The sequence below is a fragment of the Balearica regulorum genome, chromosome 10 (genome assembly GCF_011004875.1).
Source record: "Balearica regulorum gibbericeps isolate bBalReg1 chromosome 10, bBalReg1.pri, whole genome shotgun sequence".
NCBI lineage: Eukaryota > Metazoa > Chordata > Aves > Gruiformes > Gruidae > Balearica > Balearica regulorum.
In genome coordinates this window covers 6,597,263-6,619,181 of record NC_046193.1, presented here as the reverse complement: position 1 = coordinate 6,619,181, position 21,919 = coordinate 6,597,263, and the positions used below count along the sequence as shown (strand labels likewise).

At 42.7% G+C, this 21,919-nt stretch overlaps 1 long non-coding RNA gene across 1 annotated transcript; it reads right to left on the bottom strand.

Moving 5' to 3' along the window:
• Positions 1-69: 69 nt before the first annotated feature.
• On the bottom strand, positions 70-21,646 carry LOC142603200 (uncharacterized). The gene is made up of 5 exons (XR_012837090.1): positions 21,611-21,646; positions 19,935-20,036; positions 15,659-15,739; positions 14,583-14,753; positions 70-131 (listed from the first exon to the last, which is right to left on the bottom strand). It is a non-coding gene; the product is annotated as an uncharacterized LOC142603200 (long non-coding RNA).
• Between the last annotated feature and the right edge of the window lie 273 nt (positions 21,647-21,919).

Genomic DNA, 21,919 nt, shown 5'->3' with positions numbered 1-21,919 from the left:
TCCTCCCTCAAGGCAGTGTGTACAGGTGTTCCCATACGGGCTTCCCCTTCCTTTAAGGGCCATCGAAGCCTGGGATTTAAGGGAGCTGATGAGACCGTCGGCGCTGCAGTCAGTAGATGGCAGTTACACCTCTGCAAAAGCCTAACCTCGAAAGAGGGCAGATGATAGTCTACAGAAAATGAGCTGATGGAAATGAAATAATACTTAAAAATAGAAAAACAACGTCTAAGTTTCCATCTTTCAAAGGCCTTTGATGCGGATGGCTTGATTGGAATTTATCGGCTTGGGTAACAAATTGTCTGTTCCTTCTGACTTGCTGCTGCTTCTGCACCAGCACAGCCCCCACATGAAAACCCAACAGCAACTGAGCTTTCCAACTCCTATTTTAATTCAGGTCACTCAAAGAATTTAATTAATTTTAGACATTTTAAAACTTAACTAAGGAGTTCTGGCTGCATTCTGTGAACAACACATGGCAAAGTCTGACTTGTTTCTGTGAAGTAACCAGAATCTTTTAAATCTGGAAAGAATGAGCTTTAAAAAAGGAAGAGAAATCCCCCAGCTCACAGGTCATATAGTCAGGGACTAGGAGGTGATCCCAGGAAAATCCAGAAGGGCCAAAAGGAAAAATCAAAATAATGAGTGTAAAAAGAAACTATTCAGCTTCTTCCAATATCACAGAGTGTTTACTTCAGGCTCTGGAGTCTTAGGCCAAAATTAACAGAGAAAAGGCATAGAACTTTTATCTTAAGCAGGTTTCTTTTTCCTTGCTTCTTCCCCTATAAAATCATTCATGGATTTAAGAGCACAAAAAGCACTCAAAAGGCTGAAGAGTAATAGTCACTATTTATTTGTTTCTGACTGAAATTAAAGACTACGGCCTTGTCTCCAAGGGCAGCATTTTCTTTGATTTTATATCCATACTCATTTAAACAATCAGCTTTCCAAACAATATTTCACAAAGTTATGGGCACTGAGTAATGCTGTAATAAAATGAATGATTTTTAAACATTTGGCAGATTTTCATTTTCTTCCTGGATTGCTAGCAGAGCAATAGTGGACATTGCTTACGTGTCTGCGAGAGCTGCTTCCTTGAGGGACTGTTTCAGCTCGCCAGCTCCCGTGGCTGCCAGCAGCTGCTAAGCCTGCCTGTCCCCTCGTATTCCTGACGGATAACACTTCCCCTTTTTTTACTTTCAGAGGGAAAAAATTTGTGTAATATTGTAAGTTTGGGAATAGATTATTGCACAAATTATTCATTAGCCATGCATTACGCATAGGGTTTTGTAATGGTAAAAAAGAGTCGCTTGTACTATCATATTTGCCTCGTGCAGACATTTAATCTATACACAGCCTTATACATGGGCCACTTAGAGTCTAGTTTCTTGTGTGAGTAAAATACAAGCTTTCCACAGCCCGCAGCAGGGAGATGTGTTGCAATGCTTACTGCCCTGCTGCAGGTGCAACTTCTTTTGGGGTCTTTCCTTTCCAGGGTTGAGCCAGTTCAGCTCATGACAGCACCATCCCGCTGCGTCAGTTCAGGCATTTGTAGTTTGGCCCCAAGGCCTGACTCCACTGTCAGTCCAGCTACAACTCTGTGTAGCAAACACCTTCCATCAATCGGAGGGAAACAGCAGAGCTTCCGCCAGGTCATTCTGAGCAACTACTCATCTTTCCAGACCCTCCTTTAAGTTGGGTGCAGACTGTGGCATTCGGAGCACATTACACAGCCTCGCGCGCAGATGTAGCAACCGGGCATCCAGGGGGTCTCAGCATCCAGAACCACCAGCCATATGCCTTAGGAGAGTTGCGACATAAAATTATCTTTCATCTGTGTGTTATGCTGAGCTTTATTTCAGCATTCAGATGTAGGGACTTTTCTTAAAAAGAACAGTAAAAGTGCTTTTTCTTTTGTTGTTCTTTTCCAAGTATCTTTTACCAAGCATGGGTACACACACACACACACACACACACAGAGTGTTGCAGGTAACCAAGAGCAGCAGATGGAATTTCCCCTTGAATGCATATAAGCAGTGATTGAGGAAGTAGCTAATCACGATAGCAAACGGAACATATTGTCAGGGGAAACAAATCTTTCGGAAGTTTCCAAAGCAGTATTTCATGAGGCGTAGTCCTCGTTTGCTCCTTGCACTTCTGCCCTGCTGGGTCAGAACATAAAGCTTCCTTCAGGTCTCACCAAAACATCTGAGTCTTTACTATAACCCAAATCCCCAAGTCAAAGGCTTTTTCCTTTTCTCAGGAACTGACATTTCTCATGAAAAGCAGAAAGCACCCACAAAAGTTTACATTTCAGTAAGAACTCCCTTTCCCAGTGGAAAGAGCAGGTTCAAACTGATTTTAAGCAACACTTTTCCCTTGGCAGTGATCTGATATGCTATAAACCTGCATTACTTGGGCTGTTTTTCTGTCAACAGGAAGAGATGAAAAAATGTTCTTCGTGGACATAGTCATCTTTTTCTGGATAGAATTTCCAACAGTACAAACCCCTTCTGAGTGCTTATCTGTTGAAAGGATGTGCAGGGCTGGCTAATACTAACAGACCCTAATCTGTTCAGCACAGTCCAATTTCTCAAATCTGAGAAAGCAATCAATTTTATGGTAAAATATAGGAGTTTAAAAATCTGAGATTATGACATTTCATGCCTGTTCATGCTCCATTACTGGCAGACTGAAACAGCAAAAGCAAAAAACTTTCCTTGCTGATCACCAGTCCTACAAATCAGGTGCAACATCTACCTACACAAGTCCAGCAACACCAGTCTCCAAATACATCTTGAGAACTAAGTAAACATTGTATTTTTCTCCTTTCCATGATAATTTTGTCTTCTGGGAACATGCAAAAGAATTTTCCAGGTCTTGTTTCTAGCCCTGTAGGAAGAACCATCGATAGAGAGGAGCAGAAAGCACCCCAAATGCAACCCTGGTCACATAGGCTTGACAGTCCAAAGAGGATCTACAGGAATCATTTAATATCTCAATCTAGTGATGAACCTTTGAATGTTGACAATGACTAGCAAACCTCACTAAAAATTTGTCATTCTTTAAGAGCAGAAAGAAGGACAGTGACAGCTTCTGCCTCTGGACCACACCAAGGCATACAGCAATCCAGTAATTGCGAGGCTCTGGGACTCCTTCCTCTGCCGGTGTAAACACAAGCAGCTTTATTTATCTGTGGGGATGGCTTCAGGAAACAGGCACACAGCTCCACTTTGTGTCTATAGCAGCATCTGTAGCACTAAAAATGTTTTGTTTGTACAGTAGGAGCATATTTCTGTATCGATAAAGCAGTCCTTGGCTACAAAGTTGGTGACTTGAAACTGTGGGGCATTGCAAAGGGCTGGGAGAAAGGAAGGGGAAGGTTGTTCCAACAGAGCAGCACTGTGTGAGGCTACCACCCTAGAAGAGCCAGGGGCTTTCTGAGGATAAACACATTCACTAATTAGAATTCACAATCCTTAGTGGCAAGAAGTAGTAAAAATTATTCACCACCTATTAATATGTACACATATACACACAACTCTTAAACCCAATGCTTTCGGCTTCACAGCCCAAGCACATATGTTGATAATTTAGTTAAGGCATCAGTCATAGCAGACTGTCAGTCGTCTAATGCTTTGATACCAGCAGCACTGGTAGCTGATACTGGGTGGTATTGTCTCATTGTTTCTCTCACCCATTATAGAGACAGGAAACCTTTTAGAAAACTGCCTTTCATTCAGCTCTAGGTTTGCTCAGCTCCTGCTGCAGCAGAATATTGCCCCAACCCCAGACTCCTGTGTGGTCTGGGGATACTAATACAAGGTGGGACAGAGCCGTGAGCCGTAGTCACCAGAATTCATATTTCTATTGCGGAAAGAATTGTGGACTGCTACAAGTCAATCTAAGTATGCAATTCTGAATAACTTGATTTTGTATTTAAATAAACTAGCATTCTCCCTGCCAGTAATTCTCTCTTCTCCTATATAACATAAATAACACTTTCTACATTTCATTTTTTACGGTCTCCCTGATTCTATCTTACACTTTCCTTCAACAACAAAAATTATTCATAAATAATAATACATTTTCCCAGTAAAAGGAGGACATTTAGATTATTTTTTCATCCACTTTTTCAAATACCTTTACATTGTGTGACAATTACCCATTCAACTGGATTTCTGCTGCTGTAACAATTTTATTATTTTATTTCCTTGCACTTCTAAGGCTCTGAGGGAAAGAAACCTAGCGCAACGTACAGAACACCTACGAACGCAGTTCTGCCAGTCACCAGTAAGGACAAGAGACCTGTGCATGGAAATCACACCAATACAGGCTCCTTCCCAGGGAACACTGCATGCACAGAGCAGCACAACTTTCAGAAATTAGTTTCCTGGTACTTCCCATAGGAAAACTATCTCCTGTCCATGGGGCACTATTGTGAATAATTACGACATTTCAGGCCACTCCGAGCAGATCAGGCCTAGAAGAAGTCTCTATCCCCAATGTTCATGCATACCATTTATCTGTGCAGTGACTAAAAATGTTCCCAGAGACAGATGTCACACAGAGGACCCAAGGAAATGTAGGGTGCAAATATCTTACAATCGCATACAATTTTTGTGCTAGAAAGCACAAAATTAACACAAAATTAGAAAGCACTGTGCTGTTAGTCCCCATCCCAGTAAACACGGCATTCTTTAAAATGCTTTAACACCAACAGGCATTTTTCAATTTTAAGTGATCACAGATTTTCATACCAATGTACACAATGATTTAAGAAAGTCTTGTATTAGAGTATGATAATAAATAAATTGTGCTAAAAGCTGCTCTGATCACTGCACGGAAACACTTGCATGGATACAAAAAGAGAGACTTGAAAGCCAAAGCTTAACTGCTGTAGGCAGGCCTGAAAAAGCCTGTAAGAGTACCTAATATAAAGATGTACCAAAACAATGTGGGAGACACCATGATACCTCAGCCTCCCAGGCAAGATGGTCAAGTGGCATTTACCTGGCAGTGGGACACTGAGTGAAAGACTGCTGAGTCCTCGTGAGCCTCAAGTGACCAGCGCTGAGGGAGCTGGGTCCCATCTCACAGATGGGGCCTCAACAGCATGCACCAAAGCCTCAAGAGTTTTCTTTCCATCTCTTGCTGTAGCACCTCTCTGGCAGAACAGATCTGGGGAGGGGGGGAAAAAAAGGCTATGCTATTAGTGTAGCCACAGAGACATTTATAAACCCAGCACAGAAAGGGGACCTTCTTTTGAAGGCTGTTGTCTCTTGCAGTACTGCCAAGAGGGGAGAATCGGAAAGAACTGATCATATTTGGTCTTCCACAAACACCACCCCCACCCCCCTCTGGCTGAGTGTCTTTCAAAAAAACTAAACATTTTCTACTGCCAATAATGAAGCTTATGTCTAATCAGAAGGGAACAAGAGAAAAGGCTTTTTAATCATGGCATAGATAGCCTGCACTCCTGTCACAGTCCAAACCGAGTGCTCTTCGCAGCTAGAAACACCTTGCAGACACGCAACAGCTGCACGCGCAGAGCTGTGATGGAGCATTGCAGAGCACGGGGTGCGCCAGGGCAGCAGCAGTGGGACAGGGCTGCTGGCTCAGCTGGGCACGGAGCACTGCAGAGGGCGGGTGGCTGAGCTCAGAGCTGGAGAAGCGTGTGCCGGCTCGACAGGGTGCCTCCGTCCCAGCCTGGGCATTTATTCGCTGCCTTGAAGAATTTTCTGCCTAATTAACAAACTGGGTGGGGGGTTTCTTTGTTTTCCAGACCCCCAGGTCACAGACCAAAAAAGCTTCCTCTGCTTCTCACCCTGACTCAATTTCTGTGATCACTGCTATTCTCAGGAAAGCACCAGGCATGTTATAATCATCCTCAAAGCTTTATTCATCCCCCAGTACATACTGGCTTTACCCTGAGGTAGCTGTTTTCTCTGGTTGGGTGAAGGGTATGTCCACCACATGTGAACACGTGACGGGTGGCACGAACACCCAAGCAGCCTGTGCACAGAGGCAGGACACGCACAGGGACTTACAGGATGCTACAATTTGTGCTGAGGTCACACAGCTGCTGCATGGGCTGGCAGGCTCAAAGCAATAGTGCAAGCACACTGGTTTTTCCTGCATGCACTTAACCCAAGACTGGTCAGCATCTTGGTTTGCAAAGCTCTGTTTTGTAACTCCCATCTTATGCATGTAAAGAAACCTGCACTGGCTCTTCATGCCCTGCAAACTGCTGTTACGCTACTCTTAATGCTCTGCAACTTGCTCCACAGGAGCGATTCAGCGTGTCACCAAACAGGCAGCCACGGCAGCGGGTCACTAAGCCAGTGGTGGTGTGGTGAGTATTGGGTGCTGGCATTTCCACCTGGGAAAGGCACAATTGTAAGAAGAAGGAAAGAAAAGCAGTTTGGAGCACTTACACAGATCAGAGGAGAGACACTCCGTGCAGCAGCATCTTGTAAAATGGCCACACTGGGCCTGCAGCTGCTTGTATCTGATGTACCAAAAGGACCACAACCAGAAAGGCACCATAGAAAAACCGCCTATGGAAGGTCACTGCTTTGCTGGAAAAACTGGGACCAGCTTCAGGTGCAAGAAGCTGCCTCATGCACAGGAGAACAGATCACCCCCTGCGGTTCTTCCACGTGGGTCCCTGCACAGAGAAGCACTACCAGCTGCCTGCCCATCCTGGCTCTGGTTGCGCCATTGCCGGCTCCTTCAGGGACCCTGTGCACCCATAAATATTGAACAAGGCAAAGGGACCGAGCAGTTAAAACCACTCCAGCAGCAGCTGTGTTGGATAAAAGCATGGAAGATGTTCTCACTTAGATCAGTGTAAATCAGAAACACCTCCACTGACAAAGAGGCAGCGAAGTCTGTCCGGGTGAACAAGGCTGGAATTAGGCTGACAACAATAAGGACTTTTTCGCTATTTTTCTCCTCCGCTCCAGTTGTTTACCTCTGCCTCCCTCCCTGCTTTTGACACGTCAACTAAAACGTATTTGTTCACAGTCTCATGAATCCTTTTTTCAGAGGCTTCCTTGAAATGTTCAGATTTCAGATGGTCACAGGGTTTTGCCTTTAGATTTCAAGCTCCTCAGGGCAGAGACAATGTCAAATCAGTGTGAAGCATCATGCATACTAATGAGGCTATAGAAACTGTACATATAGTTAACACATGTTTTCTAATCCACATCCTTTAAGCCTTTTGTAATCCACACTGCCAAGAATCAAGGGCAGAAAGAGCAAGGATGTCTTGCTCCTTCCATTAGATTTTACAGCTAACAAAGTACTTTTTCTGGTGTGCTACAGCATATCCAACTCAAGCACGGCCGTACACTGTGCTCTGTAATCAAGAGGTCTTTCTTCCCCTCTGCCACGCATCTTAAATCACTGGCTTCAGTCACTTACAGTGTGCTGCTCCCTGGAAAGAATTAAGACGACTCCATAAACAGGCTGTATGATTACAACTTCTGGCAATAGCCGACGTATACCAACCAACTCAAAACAGGATTTTTGGCAGGTATTTATGCTTAATTTTCTATTTAAATGGTTATTTTGTTAAGAATTCACATGTAGTTGCTTGACATTTCACTTTAGCATGGGTGAACTTCAAGCAGACCTCTTGCAGGACTCAGTGCAGACACACATGATGGCAGCATCCAGCACCCAGATACCACAGCCTCCTACTCCAAAGGATGGGGAGCAGGAGGTTATCCATGGGGCTGCATGAAGTACATCCCAAAATGACATCATGACTTTATATAGACACGATGAGGAATTTTTCACTGAACGCTTCAGGATTTAGAGATGGGCAGCCTAAGACCGTGGTGTTCAGATGCCTTCCTGCCTCCCAGAGGGCAGACACTGAGCAAGATCTTGTGTGGCTGCAGTGACCTTTTCTGCTCCCCTGAGTTCATCCTCCCAATTTCAAATGTTAGCGCTTTAATGCCAGAATCTAACACAAGCCAACGGTTCAAAGGTGAAAAGCATTTTACAACAGAATGAAAATCATAACAGTGTTCAGGAGGCTCAAAATGACTCATTTCCCAAGGGGAAATTATTGGTATTCTCTCTCCAGCAACTCTGCTGGTGTCAGTGTCATTAAAAAGAGGGAGTGGGAAGACAGATAAACAAAGTCTTAAAAAGCAAATATGTTCTAACTAGTGGTTATCACTGCACTTAATAATTAGGGTACTAATTAAGAGGGTAAGTAACACACTAGCTATTAGCTTCTAGTAATTAGTGTTTTTTCTCTAGATAATAACAAGCTGAAAAGAAAATAAAGAGACCTGAATCCATTTCACCATTCACACTGTCCACATCATGAAAACCTTTTACACATATGCATATTAATCATTAGCACCACAAAGCAATATTTTCAGATTTTGCAGCGTCTTGTAGCTCAGCATTTCAACATGTGTTTTTTCACATGCACAGACTGGACCTCGATGATGTCTAATGGGATTACCATTATATGCCTAAGTCAACTCCTTAAACCACCCAGCCTTAACACTGGCACGACAAGGTAGCCAAGAGATGCAGGCACACATAGATGATCCAGAGCTGGGCAGCATAATGCTCCCATAGCAGGGAGAAAACACAAAGTCTTTCCGAGAGCAGGGCAAACATTTTTCAGAGCAGAGTTCTGATCGGTGGGAGACCTGGATTTAACTACCTGAAGCTAAATCAGGCAGGGAGTGAGGCTGAGTTGTCTCATATACCTGTCAGGTCACGCTCGGGGATAATTTACCCCATGATTTACAGTCCTTTTATCTGCGACACAGGGTTTTCCTGCCTTCCCCCTCAAACTATGGTCCTGCAAATGTTATCAGACATGGAGAGAGGTGCCCAGGTCCAGCTCTGTTAAGGCAGGAGGAGGGGGGTGATTTCCTTGCAAGACCCAGCACAAGCTGACCTGCCTCTGCCTTGTGGTTCTCTGTTTATGCACTTACGGCCTCAACGGTGGTCAGATAGCAAAAACTGATCAAAAGGGATGTTTCTTGGATATCCGTTCAAACTGCGATGGGCAGACCCATAAGCAAGTGGTATCCAGTGAGTGCACCTACGCCAGCCTTTTGGTTGCTCACAGGAGGGAGCAAACCTCCCCATCACCCTCCACTTATTGTACTTCAGTTCTGACAGCAGAGCTGTGTTGGAGCATGACAGCTGCATCCCTTGGGGTTAAGCTAAACCTCAAAATGCATGTGAGCACCTCATATGCTGGGCCCTGGGACCTCAGCAGAGCTCGTGGGAAGCCACCGCATAGGAATATGCATGGTGTGGATGTGGGCCCCCAGCACCTGTGGTCTTACCTCCACATCCATGGCACCACAGCACTCGCTGATGGAGACACAGCCAGTGATACCATTGCTCAAAAAGGACCACAACTTGAGAAAGCAATTAGCCATATAGTTGTTTTTGACTACTTATGCAGAAAAGATGATGCTTGAATTATGTGAATTGGGTTAAAAGTAACTAAACAATAAAGAATTTGAAAATTCTTGCATTTCTGATTTTATGGAGAAAAATTACCAGATGACTATTTGCTTGTACATGTTGCTTTTCTTTTGCTGATTTCAGGAGGTTTATTAAGATGATAAAAAAAATTAATGCTGAGTTACATTCTGTGTGTTCACTTTTAAAATAAATCTTTGTGTGGGTGTAATTTAGGCTGTGGGTAGATTAATAGTCTCAGATTTGCCCATGGATAAGAATAGCCATGCAGCTATATTAGTTACAACAATTCAATAACGTAAAAATGTAATATCTTGCTAAAGCACCTTTTATTTTTTTTTCTAAAAGATATGTCAAATGACTACATTGTTGGACACAGTGTAGAGGCATCAGATGCCACTGAAATAGAGTCCTATCTGGGGTAAAAGCCAAGAGCCACACTAGCTAGCTAAGATACAGAACTGTAATGAAAGACAATGAAGAAAATGTTACATCTTACATTGCTTTTAGACTTACCTCTTACATGTATCTTCTCACACACTGCTAGAAAGCACAGGAATGGTTCTCAGACTGCACTGTCTTGAGTGAACTGGACTTTCCTTGGCTTTTTTTTAAAAAAAAAAACAACCAGCACTTGAAACAATGAAATCAAGAATTATTATCTGCTAAAGCCGCATTCCTATGCTTTCATACGCTTCAATACCGTTTTATGAGCAGGCACGCACACGTGCACACACATGGGTCCCACCGGGGAAACAGGGTTATTTAAAAAAACAACACATAACTAAGAGCAAATATGAGCTTCTTAAACTTTTTTTTAATTTGTACTACTTAAAATGCTTCAGTTGCTAAATTTAAAATTGTAGGTAAGTAAACAGTAGGTAGTATTATAAAGAGCCACTCTTCATAAAATTCTAATTATCCCTTTCCTATTTGTTGTGACATGCCCTCGCACAGATTATGGGTTTGGACTGCTGCCCAGTCTTCTGCTTTGAAAATGCAAAGTAAGTACAAGAGGTTTGTATAACCTCCGACTGGTTTTCTGTGCATGGTTAGGACATTTTGTGAAGCTGCTGCAAGTGAAGGTAGCTCACTGTCTTCTCACCCTTTCCTCAACCCAGAGCAATCAGCATTTCTCCCCATTGCATTCTCTGCGAAGTAGAGCTCCCCCGAGACCCTTGTTGATGGGCCAGTGATGACCCCTACAGAAAAACACTCTAAAATCATTCATAAAAGGCATTTCTCTCAAGATACCCTCCATAGGCCCCCCTGGCAGGATCCCCTCACTCAGGCCTCATGTCGTCTATCACATTAGCATGGGTTTTTTGTGTCCCAGTTTTTTGTGTCTGGGCGCACAGGGTAAAAGATTTCCAAGTATGTTGTACAGACAACCACCCCTCAACCCTGAGAGCAAGGAAGCCCAACTCACAGGACACGGTGGGTGCAGTGCACTGACCATCCCTACGGCTCAGTGACTCGGTGTGATCAGCAGGAAGGATATATGTGGCAATAACCACTGTATCAGCTCTAACATACTGTATTGTGTATTTAACCTCAAGGCTATTACCATTATCCAGCTTAGCCAAATGAACGGAGTAGAAAAACATTTACAGTTGCTGGAGGATTAATCTTCTGAATGATGCATGGATTTTAGAGAAAATGCCTTTGATTTATATAATGCTATACTAGGGGACATAATTTCAATTAGTAATTGCTAATTTTGATTTAGTATGTTACATAATGGATATAGCAGGTTTATTATGGTTACATCATCTAATTTATTATGATATATATTTACTGTAATGGGAATATATATTAATCAATAGATACACTGATTAACTAGGGACTATTAACTACACTGCAACACTGGAATAACACAATCAAGCCAGTAACAGAAACAGTATTGTCAGATGCTGTGAACAATATATCTAATTCTGAATTTTACCCTGGAATAAATGCCAAAAAATAGGCAATAATTATCAGGTTCAGAAATGACTGCATCTGTTTTAAGAGGCAGCATGTCAGATGTAGTAGCTAAGCTACTTGCCCAGAGAGTCCAATTCTTCTCCAAGTGGATGATTTATATATTTTAATATGAAATGTATCACTCACCAAACGGTTTCTTTCAGTATGTGATATATACGTTCCACCTGTCAAGTACATTTTGATACTGTAATATATCCCGTTGTCTGTCTTCTTTCAGGGGAATCTGTTTCTAATTCTTTACGTGCTTCCTGTGTCAGAACAATATCAATAGCATTTTTCATAAAGTTAGTCTCATGATGGCTACACAAAACCTTTGTTTAGTGCTTTACGTAGAGGATTCTAAGCAGCTGAGGTGCCCTGGAGAAATCAGGACCTGGTAATACTTCCTTTCCTGCTCTGCTCCTGGGCATGCCCCACGCTGCTGCCTGGCAGCATGGGAAGCTGCTAAAGAAATAGAGAGCTTTATCCAAAAAGACACTCTTTCCCCTAGTCTCTGACTAAAGGTGTGGGAAGCTGTAAGACGGAAGCCAGAGGGACAGGACCTCTAACCCCCCACAAGCCCTTAGGAAGGCTGCCGGTGAGCTCGTTCCACTCTTATGCTTACAAAAATATGTACCAAGTTAATGTGGGAATAAAGGCTCTGTTTGGCTCTTTGGTTTGAAAGAATATCTGCAAAACTTCCTCCAGGACTCTGTCTTTCCAAAGTTTAGTTTCAGTGGCACTCTACTGCCTTGATGGATGGTGCTCCTATGCTGAGTAAATAAAAATGGAGAGCTGGGAAAGGCCTCGTGAGATCATTTAAGAACTCCCTTGGTGCAGAGGCGAGATGAGCATCCCTGGACGCTTCCTCTTCATAACAGCCTGTGAATTATTTTACACATATAAGTCAAAAGAGCAGGATGTTCCCAGCCATCAGATGGAAGGAAATCAGCACCCAGCTGTAACAGCCATCCAGTCACACCAGTAAGTGAAGGATCATCCCCTTTTGCCCTTCTTCCTCTAGTGATCTTCTTCCAGAGCTGCATTTCTCAGGCTGCTTTCTGCTCAGGACCATCTGCATGTCCACCCACTGGAGCTGCAGCCCTCTGTGGATCTCCAGCATCTGCAGTTCCCCGGATGGAGACAGCCACTTTCCTTGGTCTGTAAGGACTCAAACAATGCCCCATGATCCCAAACGCTGTTTAACTGGTTCTCCAAAATCGGCACAGCCTGGCTCTGCAACACATTGCATTCTCTCAATCCCAACAGTCAAGAAACACTTCCTAATATCCACCTTGCATTTTTTTTGATGGCAAAATTTGCATCCTTTTGTCTTGCTCTTACGGGGAGAGAGACAGGGAAAACAGGGAAATAGTCCCTTCACTTCTGGGATGGCTACTGTCATAGCTGAGACTTTTCTTTCGTGTGCTGAAACTCTGCTTTTGCTCACAGATAATTTTTCATGACCTCTCTTCTTTCTTACTGCTGTCTTTCAGAATATCTCAGACTTGTCCATATATTTCTCATCCCACCTTGCCAGAATTGGAGGCAAAGTCAGACATAGATCTTACCAGTTTTAACTGAAACAAAATAGTAACAATTTGTGACATACATAGGATACATCCAACAGCACATCCCAGGATGACATGTGCCACCACACACCACACCGTTGGTATATATTTAGTTTGTCACTTTGAGCTACAGGTCTTCTGTCATTTTTATGTCTAGCAGCATTTCTCCATTTTGTGCTTGGGGGCTGATATATCATTTTTATTTCTCCAGGCAGTCAACCTCAGCACCCCTTGGACAGCACTGGGGCACCCTACCATGAGAAAAGGGATGCCAGTGAGGTGGCCAAGCTCTGAGATACGACCCAGATCAAGGTTCCTATACCCCATTCACATCCCATCAGCACCCCCACAGCAGCAGAGCAGCAACCTGCATGCTCCTTTCCGTGGCGGGTGCTGTGGCTAGCATGTGCACCCAGGCTAACTGGCCTGGGATGAGAGAGCAGACATTTGGCTGATTGTTGGATGATAGACAACATGCAGAGGATCTACTGTACCAAAAGGGGAAAGGGAATTGTCACCTATAGACATCAGTGATTATAAATCATGTCAATGGCAGAGGGTCTCCGTCAGCTGAGACCAAAAAAAGTACTTCCAGCTCAGCAAAAGTAATGGGAAAAGTTTGGAGAAACACAGGAGAGGGCAAATGGCTTTTTGATTTCCAAAACTGAAGTCCTCAACTCCTCTTCCCCAAAGAAGATCAAGAGAACACAAAATGTATTAATCTGCAGGATTTCCAGGCCCAAGTGCACTAGAAAAGCCACTGTTTGCAGAGTAAGCAGAAGTGCTATGTAGCATATGAAGAGCATATGCAGCAGAGGAAAAGAGAGGCTAGTTCCAGCAATAAAAAAAAAAAAAAAAAAAAAAACAAAAAACCCCCAAAAAATCCACCAAAAACCAAACAGCCCCAGAGTGCGGATTTGAAAACCATATGTGGGTTTCCAAGTAACCAGTCCAATTTTTCTGATGTGTTGACGGCTGACTAGTTCCCACTGAAATCAATAGGAGATGTGGATTGCTTGGTACTTTTGAAAATCAGGCCAACCCTTCAGGAGTGTAAGTAGGGGCCTGAAATGCCTGATTATGCCCCATTTGAAGTCTGAGCCTCGATGCACAGCAATGTGCCTGCTGTTCAGAAACATGTCTCACAACATGCACATCCTCTGCAAGGATGAAAGAGGAACCCTCCCTGCGACAATCAGAGTGGGGACAGAAACCTCTGTTTCCACCATGACTACACACTCCACCCTCCCCTTACAAAACTGAATATTCTGGCTTCAATTATGAAAGAGGAAAAACCCTTTTAGAGATGCTGCAGCACATTATCAAACACAGTATGTTATATAATGCAGAGATAAAGTAACAGAAACTTAAATTTGCAGGAAAATAAAAGCTGTGATGTGTATATAACTGTGACCTGTCCTAATCTACTCACAGGCAGAAAGTAAGCCAAGAAGTGAGGAAACGATGAGGCAAACAGATAGTTAAATACAAGCCTTACAGAAAAGTTAAATACAAGCTTTACAGAATATATTTTCTAATTAAAAAATCCTCCAAATACTTGCTCTGAAGTTTTACCTTTCTAGTGCTGGCTATTGGCATGCTTCGATTAGCACTTTGTCTGGGTTTGGGGCAGGTCGTGTGCTCAGTTGTTGTTTCCTTTATTACGGCTTGGTGCCTAACAGCTGCATTGGAAAGCGCATCGCGTCCTTCCGTGAGCACCTTCCCACCTGATGCATGCTCTGGCATCTGTAAGTAGTGATTTACTGTTGAATCACACAACAAAACTGACTATATCCTTTATAAATTCATAAATCCCGAGTAGGACAGTTTTCCTATTATGGCTGCAGTATTGTTTCAGTGGTGTAACCCGCATTGCTGAAGGAGAGACAATAAATCGTGAGGCTGTGAAATCCATTGTATTTATATATGAGGCTGCTTTTGGTTTCCATTTCCTAGTCACAAATAAACTGAGATCTTTTGAGTTTGCCACAGGGATATTTATAGATTGCAAATAGTGACACATTAAATCAATTGGCTTCTATGTTTTCTCTGGGTTATTTTATTGTTTCCTGCAAGTCCATGAATATTTTCCCCATCCTACAGACTCTTTTCCATGTGGAGAAAGTCTGGATGAGCTTAGACTTTCTACACACTCTTCGTTTATACTTATGAGGCTGTGATTTACATATCTATACAAAGCCATATCCTTCTTGCAGCAGACGGAAGCAGCATGAGAATCTGTATTTGTTACATGGCTTTCTTGTTTGTCACTTTTTTTGTGTTTTACTTACTAATGCCTCACTTTGGAGCTATTTATATAATAATCACAGAAATCCCTATTATAGCATTTATAATAATGATTATTCAAAGTATTTTTGAGAGTTTTTGGCAGTACCATTGTATCTAGGCTGTGGTCCTAGCCCAGGACCAGAGGTGTTAGACATGGTCTCATCCCAAAATGAGGATTTTATGAGATCTACTCACCATATAGTATAAACCTATACACAGGAGCTGCAGCCAGATGGTCGTATACTCTCCTCTGGTCCCCAAAAGTTAAATATCAATAGTTTTAGAGGACCACAGTAGGGAACATCTCCCACTATAAAAATCACTCCAAAAGTTAGGAAAAAAAATTAAGCCATGAAACTTACCTCAGCCATGTGCCAGCTGAGTGAAGGAAACTTCTCTCCTTCTAAAACAAATCAACAAGTGTGCTGGGGAATGGAGTCATTCTGTACATTTAAAATCAAACAAAGAAGATAGAAACCAACATAGAGGATATCAGTAGCCAACCTGATGGAAACAACAGCAAAATAAATTAATTTCTTGTCTTCTTTTATCTACTGCCAATTGTGTCTTTAAGTAGAGGACATTGATAAGACAGGATCTATCTGTACACTGTATATACTTTGGGATACCGATATAATTGTCAGGTAGCGTGCATGGACTGGTCTATGGTGCTGCAGGACATAGTCAGGTTCCTAAAGAACAAAAAACCCAAACCTTCCATTTCTTTATTTTATGCCCTGGTGTAGCAATGCTGCCAAAAGGGTATATCAGGATTCTCTCCAGGTTTTGCAGTAATCCTGTCCACAGTAGCTATATCAGCAAGACTAATTCACCAGGTGCCAATGAAAAGCTGAAGTGTTTGTAAAGTGGTGGTTGTTCTTTTCTTCTTTTTATTCCCAAGCTCAAAATAGCAATAAAGACCCAGGATTTTTATTTTTTTCTCTTAAAGTAAATGCATTTATGCTAACATAAACGAAACAAATTCTGCTTACTGCTGAAATAGCTTTATGTTCAAATTAGTAAAATACGAGAAATGGGTTGTTTACTGTAGTTTATCCTTCTGCTTTCACTTACTACTTTTCTGCAGTATGTAGTAAAACTTACAAATAATTCTGTAACTCTTTGCAATCATACTTCTATATGCAAATTTAGGTGTTCGGATCTTGCCTTTTCTGTATATAGGCTTGAGCAGGATGTCTAAAGAGCCCCAACACAGACTATTATATCTATCAAAAAAAGAAGGCAAAAAGCACTCTGAGTTCTTCTGCATCTGTCAAAACCAGAGCTCCCCATTACACAGAACACCAGTTACAAGAGCAGGAGGAGAAATATAAAGTGTAGTTCTGTGCTCAGGTTAAGGGAGAAGCGATTAACATGTTTTCTCAGTCAGATTTTGACTGGTCTGAAGCTCTAGTAATCTTCTGGTATTTGATTAATCCTTTTCTTTCTAGAGCAATGGTTGTAAAGATCAGAATTTAGACAGGACTACAAATGATGCAAGATTAGCAGGCCTCTAACTCATCATATAAAGGATAAGCTGTTAACACAGTATTAATAGGTATAGTGACACAGGAGGCTAAGAAAGCCTGAAGATACTGAACAAGGAGCAGCAGCACCCAGCCAGGCTCCAGCAGTCATTGTGCCACAGCAGCGGGGTGCAGAGGGCTCCCCTTACCTGGTCAGAGGTTCCCAGCTCTGCACTGGGAACACAGCACCATGTCAGGAGGTGGAATAAAACTCTTCCCCATGGCAGGTGGTAAGGCTGCAGCACGGGACTGGGGCTCATGGTGGTGCTGCCTCGGACGGTGCAGAACAGCAGGGCCACAGGTCACAGAGCCCAGCCACAGGCATTGTCACGCTTTAGAGACTAAAACCTATTTTCGTTATTAAAAGCCAGCAGAGTTCACCAACAGAACACCCTGAAAGAATTAACATCAGGAAAGCATCCTCTTATTGCAACCTAACAATGCAGATTTAGATGCCTCCCTGTCTGAGGACTCACCAGCCCCATCACACCCATACCCTAATGCTCTGCTGACCTTCCAGCAGGTTCTATGGCAAGAAGCTGGAGTACATGTTGCAAACTAAAATGATCAGAAACTGATCTGGACTTAAATATAAACCCCAAATATTTCTTCCACCTCTAAAAAAAATAAATCTGATGTTGTTAATTCTCTTCCCAGAGAGCAGGGCTTTGCACATCTTACCCCTAACTCAATAAAGTTCTCATTAAAATCTAAACTGTTGCAAAAGATCTTTGAGTCCTTACTCCGTTTTATCATCACCCATCCCAAACGTACACGTCTCTTCGTAGCATGTTGTAAGCTCAGGGAAAGATGAGCAGAGTTGTTGCTGATGAGCAAAGTTGTTGCTGTAAGCATGATATAGTTCCTTAATGCAGAAGAAACTGGAGGTTCCTAAATAGCTCTGTGTCCTGTTTCAGAAGGACATAAACCCAATGGTCCATGCCTGCCCCCTGCGCGTCACAGCGCTGAGTATTTAGGTTTTGGGGAAGCAAGGTGTGTTGAAGTCATTGAAGAATGAGAATTGATAGCACATTCAGTTTCCTTCCTAAATAGCTGCAAGTTACTTGTAAGAAAAGACATGTTTCTGTGGTTGCCTAGACAAAAACTTCGCTTTAGTTTTAACTAAATTAATGGAAACAATTTAATCAGTGCAAAAGCCAAGCTGGGCTGCTGTTCTAAAGGTTTATCTTTTGCTGAAGTCATCTTTCTGCCTGCTGACATGTCAAACAGGCCAACAGTATCAGCAGAGGATGTCCTGGAGGAGACAAAAGGGAATCGCCAGAGAAGACAGCATGGGAAGAGAGAAGAGAACATCACGAAGGTTAACAGATGATAGAAGAGAAGGTGGGTGGTGAGGAAGAGCCTTAAAAATTCTAAGAAAGTAGAAAGCAGCAAGTAAACATACAGAGGAAATAAGAAAGGGCAGCAGGAAAAAAGAGAAATAGAATAAAGGGAAAGTTGAAACGGTGGCTTGATTTACCAGGTGTTGTTCCCTGCTGTAGACAATACAGTTGTGCCGTACATTAGTTTAGCCTAGGACATAAAACACAGTGGAAGACACAGAAGAGCTATTGTTCAGAGGCTGATTGGTTTCAAATATCCAGGAAGAAGCCAGGAATATCTGGACACATTGCATCCCTTTTTCAAATACCAATGGCCTCTAGGAGAGTTGGAAAGTTAGCACTAGCCCAGTAATAATTCAAACTGATTCAATCGCTCTTGCCTGTTCCCAGTGAGCTCCCAGACAACACACATGCGAAGCATGCAGCACAGCAGAAAACCCGTCTACGCTGAAGCAGATATAGACATTTACATTCCAGGTTTGGATGCACATCTGCCTGTTGGGAGGCTCAGTCCTTCCTCCTGAACATGCTCTGACTCCCAGGACTGCCTCCCATTCACTGTCTGTTGCAACCACCTTCTCTCCTGCACAGCCCAGCACTCCCAGTTGGCATCAGAAGTGTCTGTGTATAAGGACAGGAATTAAAGCTGTCCCTTTTAGCTTCCTGCTTCTCTCCTAAGTGCACACAGAAGTGGAAGGGGGGGACCCTTGCTGCAGGAAGCAGGGGCTCAGCATCTCTGCTTCTCCTTTATCCTTTGCCTCTCCCTCTGTCAGAGGATTTGCAGCTGCAGCAGACAAAATGCTAGGCCCAGAAAGGGGCAGGCAAAGTGAATGCAGTTTGAATTTTGGACTGGCTTTTTAGCTATGTCCTTCCCAGAGACAGTGCAGGCACCTTCAGGTCTTCTTCTAATTGCAGACCTAAAACCCCTAATCTCAACCCCCGATATTCAAAGTGAAATTAGCTACTCTGTAAAGCTCTAAAATGCAGCAATTAGACTGAACTCACTTTTAAAGTCCCTGCTAGCAACTGATCTCTGCAGGAAAAGTGCTTGTATTTCACTCCAATTTTCAGGTATTTGTAGAGTACAACAATAGGAGGCAAAAGACACAGGTGCTTTGTACCAAAAATACTTTGTACATGCGCTATTGTGTTCAGCTCGCACAGAAATTCCATGTTTTGATAAAGAAGCAAAATGATCGGTTGCAGGTAGAGAAACAAACTGCTGATAACCCAGGGAGATGATAGAGCCAAGTCTCCCGAGCTGTAGTGCTGTGCTTGAAGCACGACCCCTTTGCTAAACGGATCGGGGAAAGGTTGCTTTCCTCACACCACCTCGAAGCAGCTGATTTGAACACCACTGTATCTTTTCATACGGACAAGAAATTAGGTCAAAACTTTCTAGGAAATTTCTGCTGCCTATTTTAGAACACAGTTCAAAAGATCAAAGGAGAGAAGTTCTATAGAAACCTGTATGCAATCTCATGTGGAAATGAAACATTAACAGGAAGAAATCTTGTGACAGAATACTGCTGAGCTGACATCCAGGGGCTTACCTTTTTAAAAACCTCAGTACAGCTCTGCGGCAGCAGATTGTAAGGCAAAGAAAGCGAGTAAACTTAAAACAACCCTTCCATCAGTGCCCACCCCAAGGACAGAAACACCATTCATTTTGTTAACGTTATGGCATCGTTTCTCCCCGCTCCCATCTCCACCAGCAACTTGGCTGCAAAAAGCCACTTTAGCCTTTTACCAACAGTAACAAATCTTACCCAAGCAGTGGAGTTTTTATCAGTAGTTAGAGCTCCTCACTCATGTTTGGTATTAAAGTGTTCTTTCTTCTAAAGTACTATTTTGATTAGATGATCTCTTCCCTGAGAAAAAAAAACCCACTTAGGGCCAGATTTTTAAAAAGCTATTAGGCTCCTGCTTAATTTAAATGCATAACAGCAGGCAACGCAGCCTAATTCTCTACTTGAGCACACAGTCTCCTGATTTATACACACAAGTGGAATAGCTTTCGCAGATGCATATTTTACCTCTTGTTTTATCCTCCTTGCCTTTTAATAGCTTACCTTTACTTCTGATTTTCTTAATTCGGACTTAAATTACACAAACAATCATCTATCACACAAAGTGCATTTACCAATTTCCTCCAGTTGCTTTGAAAATAGAGTTCATCAGACTCCTTTTATCCCAAGTCATCTCGTGGTGCAGGAGTTTTGGGCCTGTCCTACATTTGAGAGAGAAACCTGGGTCTTGCTGCGAGTCACAAGGTGGGGGAAGAGCAGAAGGTTTAACTCCACACATCATTAACTCCTCCCAAACAGCCAGAGGGAACACTGAATCTCACACTAAGACGACTTTTATCACTGATATATCTTCTTGCAATTTCCACACTGATCTCTCCATAGGTTCCTTTGATTTATGAGGTCATTTGTCTGTTGACAATTGATTGAATTAACTACTCTAGAAAAGCATTTCTGTCCCAGAGCAGGGAAGGTTTTTAACCCTTTTTTGTTAGCTGTAGTTAAAACCAAGTGATTGGACATGCAGCTCATCTCTATATGATGGTTACATTTCAAAACATTCCAGAGACATACAACTTTCTTTAGGAGATTCAAAAGAGACAAAGATCTCCTTGATCAGGTGAATAGTGGTTTTTTGCACAGAAGGAAATAGCAGGTTGCAGGACATAATATTGCATAATAGTTCCTAAGCATATAATTACTGCTGATTGTACTTTATACTGGAATACAGCTCAGCTAGCATCAGTTTCCAAAACATTTCCTCCGATCAAGCAATTCTTCCTAAAAGGACACTGGAAAATTAAGCTTCTACCGAGAATGAGATTTCCACCTGAGGACAGTGTAAACATACAAAATAACATGGATCGGACACAAATCCTGCAGACTTAGTGGTGCACAGATCCCAAGCCACAGATAAAAACTCTACTAGACTGGGGCTGCATAACCTGAGTAGAGGCAATTCCTAATACTGTGGGCAAGGAGGGACTGGGCATCACAGAAATGCCAAAGGGGATGTCCTGATGCCAACAGACTTGCGTACAACTTTGTGTGGATTGCTTCATAGCCTTACAACCCTGGCTAGGTGATGGGGAAGAGGACCCAAAAGAAATGGTTATAGAGGACAGAGTAGGAATCACGAACTTTTCACTTGCACAGCTCCAGCTGACCACAGAACACCACTGGTGTGGTTTAGGCAACCACTGAGTACACATCCAAGGCTAAGGGTTACATCTAGTCTTCCTAGAAGGACATTGCTCAGTTAAGCGCCTTCACTTACCATATTTTCAGTAATGCATGGATTTGACAATAACAGAAAGCGTCAGCCCAGAGCAGCTTTATCTAGTAATGACCTTTGTTCATACCAGAGTCCCCACCAGTGGGGAACAAGACCTCTACTTCCTTGAAACTCAGCAACTTACACTTGAACAAAACTTGTCCTTGCAGGTTGGATTCTTAATTGCCATGGTGCTGCTGTTTCTTAACGTCCTTAAACTTGCCTGCATTTCAACACTCACATTCTTTTCTTTCATCTATTTCTGTAAAAGTATGCTATCTAAGTTTTTCTTTCCTGCAATATTGTATTACCTCCTTTGAGACATCAGTTGTACTCCATCATTAACATTTTCAGTGCAGTTTTTTCGTTAGAAACGGTTCTTCACAATATCTCGGGTTTTGTGGCTTTGATTCCCTGATTAATTTTTTGGTTCACAGCTCACTTATCAAGGCCA